General features: G+C 36.8%; 1 long non-coding RNA gene across 1 annotated transcript; it reads right to left on the reverse strand.

Moving 5' to 3' along the window:
- Window positions 1-207: 207 nt before the first annotated feature.
- Window positions 208-5,632, reverse strand: LOC148879702 (uncharacterized). Its single transcript, XR_016104310.1, has 3 exons — window positions 5,474-5,632; window positions 5,202-5,307; window positions 208-731 (listed from the first exon to the last, which is right to left on the reverse strand). It is a non-coding gene; the product is annotated as an uncharacterized LOC148879702 (long non-coding RNA).
- Window positions 5,633-6,855: the final 1,223 nt, after the last annotated feature.

The following is a 6,855-nucleotide window of genomic DNA, read 5'->3' on the forward strand; positions in this document are numbered from 1 at the left end:
CACGATTTGACTACTCCTAGTTGGAGGACAATCTGAACTCCAAGTAGACGGTGAGCAGGATTGGTCTGCAAAACAATCTATCAGAGAACCTGGGGTGGCTAACCCAACGAGGTCGCTCTGATGCTTAAGTTAGTATGTTGTAGATACGGGTTGAGTGCTTAAGAGTTTGAGAGCTTGAATGCTAGAGAGTAGAGTAATCACGCATACCTTTGCCTTAAGGTTCTTGTCTTTATATACTAGAGTAGTCGTGGGTCTCATGAAAGAGCTCTGGGATCTCCGGGGTGTAGAGATAGGGTTCGTTCTGCTTTCGAAGGAGCACTATGTAGATAAGGCTTATCGTTTCACTTACGACTCTGGCGAAGCCGGGGTGAGTCCTTATCATGATCGAAAAGTTAGGGTCTGTTAGCTCATCGTGATCCTGAGTAACTTGGGATCTGTTAGCTCATCATGATGTCGAGAGATTCGGGTTTTGTTGGAGAGACCTCTGGAGCCGGTTACATGGCGATTCAGGTTGTTAGCCCCGAGCTGATACTTTGATTTGTTAGTTTCGAACTGGATTGGATACCGAGGTGCTTCGATGCCGAGGTACGTTTTGGGCCAAGGTAGCTGAATACCCGAGTTCAAATGTTGCAAACTAGACTTGCCAGGCTGAGTCGTCATCCCTTAATCAGGTCGCATCCACATGTCCCCTTTTTGCTAGGTCAGGACAAATCACCCTTCATCAGGAATTCCTATAAATTATAGAAATATATAAGAAACAAAATTCCAAATCCACTAATAAAAAAGAGAACAATATTTCTAATGATAATAATTAAGTCACCAAATATAATCAACAGTTCCCATAAACTTGGAATGATGTGAAGTTGCCAACGGTTCTCCATTACTGTCTCTTGTTCTACAACTCCCCTCTATAATGGCTAACAGTTTTTTTTTGATAAGCAACAATACTATGTAATAGTGAGCATAATAATATTTAATAAAGAAAAATTGGAGGATGTTGAACTCTGCCTCACAACCTGTCCTTTGGGGATGGATTGGGAAAATCAAGGTCCCAACCAAGGTCAGTCTCTTTTTTTGACCGCCACAGTGACTAGAATCCTCACCATTGACCACTTGATTGACAAAGGGATGAACATTGCTAGTTCCTGCTGCCCCTGTTGCCCTTAAAAGGAATCAATAAGTTTCATATTCTTGACTGCGACTTTTTTGTTTAGGTATGGTCACACTTTGCAAAGTTGTTTAAAGATCTAGGTTACACATGTCTAACTTACAAAGGCTCTAGCTGCCTGGAATGTCAATAGTCTGATGGTCTCAGACATAAAGGTGCACTTGTTTGGAAGTGGACTTCCCCTGGCCACCCATAATATGGAAAAAGCATAAAACAACATATATAGAAATTATCATAGTAACTGTAACTAATCTGAACTAGCCTCTAAACAATGTACACCAACAACAACCACTTTCAAGCATGTTTTTCAGCATAAAAAAAAATTGAACCACATCAAATGATAGACTTCACAGGATTAGAAACTAAAGAATATGAGAAAGATAAACAACTAAAACTGAGAAAACATTGCTTTTCAAAAAATGCAAATCAAAATAATGATGATGATTGATAAGACAAACAACAAAACTACTTTAACATTTCACTTCAATTTTAACTTGTAAATGGATGGAGTTATTAAAATACCCAAAAATATCATTTCCAAAAGATCATATGGGATTAACATCTACAATGTTGAATAATCAGAACATAGATAGACCCAAGGAAATTTCCTGTTTCATTCCCTAACAAATATATCAATCATGATATCCTTGTCCCACTTAAGTTCCAAACAGGTGGCAATTGCTAGAACCTACAAATATACTCAGTTGACACATTATCTTGAACATGCCAGTAAAACTAGATGTGAACTCTCTAATTGTAGTTAAAAGATAAAAATTGCCTGGTTAAAGCCTGCTTTCATTGCCATGTTCTTACTTAAGCAAAGCAAGATTTTCTAACATTTCTCATCTCTTGAACCATCAAATTATGATCTTAATTAATTGTTCTTATTCATTTATGGAAATTCACCTGCTGCGGATATATTGGTAATTAAAAATTGATTTATTAGTATGATAAAAATCTAAACAGTAATTTTTCAAGCTAGCCTGGGCCTCTAATGCTGGCTTACCTAGGCCTGTCTGCACCTTCCTGAACCAGGTTTTCCTACCTTTCCCCTTTCTTTCCCTGCATTTTCCTTTAACTAAACACAGCCTAAAGGTAACAAATCTTGGCTTTACTTGCCTACCTAGACCTACATGAACCCACCAATGTCGTAACTCACGTAGAGACATGTGAGGCTAAAGTTAGCAGGAAGTGCTATACACCCAAACAAAATAAATTGAATTAAAGCTTGTCGAGAAATGAACCATAACAATATTTTGAAATGATTAATGAGACTTAATATGTTGTCACTTACACCCATATGAGCCCAGATAGTGAAGTTACTACCAACAATTCTAAACTACGCATTACGAGAAGTTCTTTAAGTCTTTACAGAGTTGGGGACTGGAGATAATAAACACCCGAACGGCCAAGACTGAAGCCAATAGGGGGTTGTTCATAGCTAAGGTCCTAAATAACCTAGAGAAGACATAATAGATCTAAAGAAATTCATTTCTAAGAAAGCTAGGATTATTCATGTGAAACCAAAAATGGTTAACTGAAAGTAGTACAAGATCAATCAGATATGAGCAAACAGTAAACTAAAGTGATCACAAATCTATCCATGTTTAAATTCACCCAAAAGTAATAAACTGAATATTATACCAGGTAAAGGAAAAATACAACCTAGGACTAAGATTAGCTTATTCAGGCCTATGTAGACCCAAAACAGGATAGACCAGAGCCGTCACCACTTTATTCATATAAAGCAAAACTTAAAGAGAGGTCGGCTGAGACTAAAATTGGCCAAACCAGATCTGAGCATTTCTTCTTAAGTAGGTGTGCATTTTCTACATACAGCTGAGATCTCATTGGGAGAGTTAGTAAAGCAATAACTGTAATTTATTTGAATACACTGTTTAACTTGATCTAGGAGAGACAACAGCAACGAAAGACTGAAGGGCCATGAGTTCAAAATTCATTTGCAAATTTTGGCTCTAGATCTGAAATGGGGACAGGAGCAACATGATCTACCATCATCCTAGAGCCAAAGCTCACACCTGATTTGGGAAGCCAATAGATTTTCATTTTACAAAGCTCCTCTCAAAACACTTGTCAAATTCTAGCTTTAAGTCAGAACTAAGTGCCAAAAATGGGTGTAAAAAAAATAACTATGAAACCTTAATTCATATTCCAAACAAACTCACGGGCCTAGTATCAATCCGTCCCAAATATCGAGAGCTGATTGGCTTGTTTGGGTGAAGAAGTTAAGCAAAGTGCCAATCAACTAGAACTACCCGAATCTTAGAACATGTTACCCTGTTTGTATGTAGCGGGGAAGCCTACTTGTTTCTAAAGCTGAGGGAAAAGTCCCACTCTGTACTGCAAATACAAAGTTAAGAAATTTACCATTATCATTGTTTTTGAAATTACTACTCAAGATTAAAAATCCAAACACTAATCTGAGGTTGTAATGCAAGAAAGCCTCCCAACCCACTTTAAGAATCAAAATATAAGTCACAATTTGATACCTAACCCCAATTATTGCATGGATCCTAAGATGCATAAGTTAGGAGTCAACAACAATTTATTCCAATCAAAAACTCAAAAAAAAAAAAAAAAAAACTTTTACATGAATAGATAATTGAAAAGAAAAAGGGAGAAAACAAAAAAGTAAAACCAACCTAACTCCAAGAATTTAACAACAATCAGTCCTAATAAAAACGTCCGTGGAATGAATCCCTAGCATGTAGGTCATACTATAAGAAATGATAAGTGGAATCAAGTATTAAACAAGAGTTAATCCAATGCAAACCCAAATTCCAAAGCAAGAGATCCAACAATGATCCATTTATAGACTGAGTAAGGCTAGGTTGGGGAGCAGTCTCTTTGAAAGACAGAGAAAGGTCTCATGAGTAGGGGAGTGAGGGTCTTAGGCCAAGGATGTAGAATGGGAGAGTTAGGGCATACTCGAGAGTACTATGTGGTTGATGCTTAGGATTCGATCCCCTTTATTTATGGAGGAGATCCCGAGATCCTATAAGGTAAGAGATGGGGATATTTGCTTCGTATTCGTATCGGGAAAGGGAATATTTGATTCACTATCAATTATTGGATGCACTACTAGGGTTTTGCCACGTTTCTTATGAGGATATTTTCAATGATTGATTTTCTTTATCCTTAAGACCCCTCATTAGTCACATGCACTAGTCCCTTTTGCACACTATCACTAATCCTATGTGGCATCGATGACGTCCTTGTTTGGCGGGTGGTGCTTCACTGGTTCCATGTGGGGGCTTGTTATGTCCTTTGCTGTGTGGGTTCCACATGCCTCCGGGTATGCACGGGCCTCATCATGGGTTTGGCCAACATCCCTTTTGTCTCGTCGTCGCGAGCAAGTTCGTGGGCTGCGGGTTCATCGCACACCTTAGTAGGCATAGCTTCACCGCACATTCAAGTGGGCCTGGGAACCTCGGATGGGCTCGGTCGTGGTTTCTTTAGGTTCAAGCGCTGACTAGACTCGATGAATCGCGGGTTTATCATGGTTTTGCGATATGTATTGCGAGTTCATCATAGGGGTGATGGTGTGTTGTGGGTTCATCACAGCATGGGGGTTGATTATGAACTACTTGCATGTGCTTCAGTGATGTTAATCCTAATGTTTGGGTGTTCTCTAAGGGTGTGAGTGAGTGGTACGTACCTACACCATTCATATTGTTAAAGGTTTACACTGATCAAAATAGACATGAAATATTAAGCCAACAACAACCTACTAAAATGGATTAAAACAGGATGTTAACAAAATTGGTTCTTAACCAAGATTTTTCTCACAGAAGTTGTAATGTTCAAGCTATACTGTCAAGCCAACAAAGAGGGCCACACATTTAAATTTAAGTTAGGAGCTTACTTTTAACAACCAAACCAGCTATGTTGCAACAACTTGGAAGACCCAATGGTATGGTACAGTGATGTAATTAGAGAAATAATTCCTTTGTCCAAGGGGTAACCAGGTTGAAAACCAAGAGTATCTCAGAACTGGATTTCGTACTCATACCTCCGTCTCATATGACTTTGTTCATTCAACCAGCAACGATTCAGCTTCGAAATGTTAGTTTGAAACCATAGGTACCTATGTCTATTGCCATTCAGCGATTTATGCCCTAAAATGGGAGAAAACACAAATGAATCAACCACAAAAAAAGTAAAGAAGAAGAAGATTTTAAGGGAGGGAGAGATAGATCTTCGCATCCTCTATCAAGCAACGATGGAATGGAGCCACCGATCGATCTCGTCGTGTCCTTAGTTGAATAGATGGAATGGAACTACCTTTCTCTTGTTCTCAAGCAACCTATTGCATTTCTCTCGATCAAAAAGGGTTTTTGCTACTATCCTGTCGAACGCAAGAAGTAACAGAAGGAATGCGGGAACTTTTAAGTTTTAGCATTTCCGCTTTGGGTTTTGTTGATTTGTCTAGCAGAATGTGATGCTTTTAGACCGATTCAAATCCGGTTAAAAAGTAAAGCGTCGTTCCATATGCCAAAAATCGCCGCCCAACTTTTAATCTTCCCTCTCCCAATGAAACCGTTTTTCATCTTTCTTACGCATTAATCTTTGTTTCTTTCAACTCACAAATATCGTGCATTGAATCAAAGCAAATTGACATTCATTGGAGGTTCTATCAAGAACAAGGTAGGTCCTTTTCAAATGTATTGAATTATCTATACCAGATTTCTACACAACTGTCTTTTCTATATAAATCAAAATCCAACAGTTTCCTTCTCATTTCATTTTTTTTTTCTTTTTATTGGTATTCAGACATTATTAATCAAAATCCCTATCAATCATTAGATAAGGTTTGGATTAGTTTCATCGAATTCAAGCATAGTTGGTCATCATTGAAGGTTGTGTAAGAAATAGGGAAAAGGTATGTTTTCTATATACGTTTTAATACCTTGGTTTTCGGTTCCAGAAACTATAGAAGCTATTTTCGTGTAAATTAATTCTAAGTATAGAAAAGTTTTTTACAACACTCCCGATGAAACACTGATCAAAGCAAGGCTTAGTGCTTCAATTGGTTACACCCCCGCCCTTGTTAACTGTTTTACTATCATGAATAATTAATGAAATGGTTAAATAATAAAACATGAATAAATATTATATAAATTGATTAAAAATTAATACATTGATAAAATAAAAATGATTAAACATTTAGAAAATAATTAATTATATGAATATATTAAATAATATATGAGACTACCTTAAAGAAAGAGTCATTATAAATAATTTATATGGTGTTGGTCTTTTAAAAACAGGATGTTGATTACACATTAAACCTGATTTGATTTTTTAAATTAAATAAAAAACTTAAATCTAATTTATCAGTTGTGAATCTCAAATAAAATAATAAATAGTGTGGGCTCATTGTTCTAAAATATGATAAGTCTCTTAAATCAAATAAAAACATAATCTAAAATTTTAATACATATGATTTTTTATTAAAAAGGAAGGTTTACTAAACGAAAAATAAAGTCGCTATAAAGTTGACGTCCAATCTACTCTAATCTTGTTGGGAATTCCATTTCTTGTTCAGAGTTAAGTTTCCTTCTTAATCTGATGTAGGCGATCCTTTGGTATGAAATCATCTGATTGGTTCGTAAAGGAAACACTGATAGTCTGATATAGACGTATTAGTGATCATGGGCCGGCTT

This window comes from Nelumbo lutea, chromosome 1 (genome assembly GCF_056320005.1).
Source record: "Nelumbo lutea isolate HS-2025 chromosome 1, American lotus-T2T, whole genome shotgun sequence".
In the NCBI taxonomy this organism is placed as follows: domain Eukaryota; kingdom Viridiplantae; phylum Streptophyta; class Magnoliopsida; order Proteales; family Nelumbonaceae; genus Nelumbo; species Nelumbo lutea.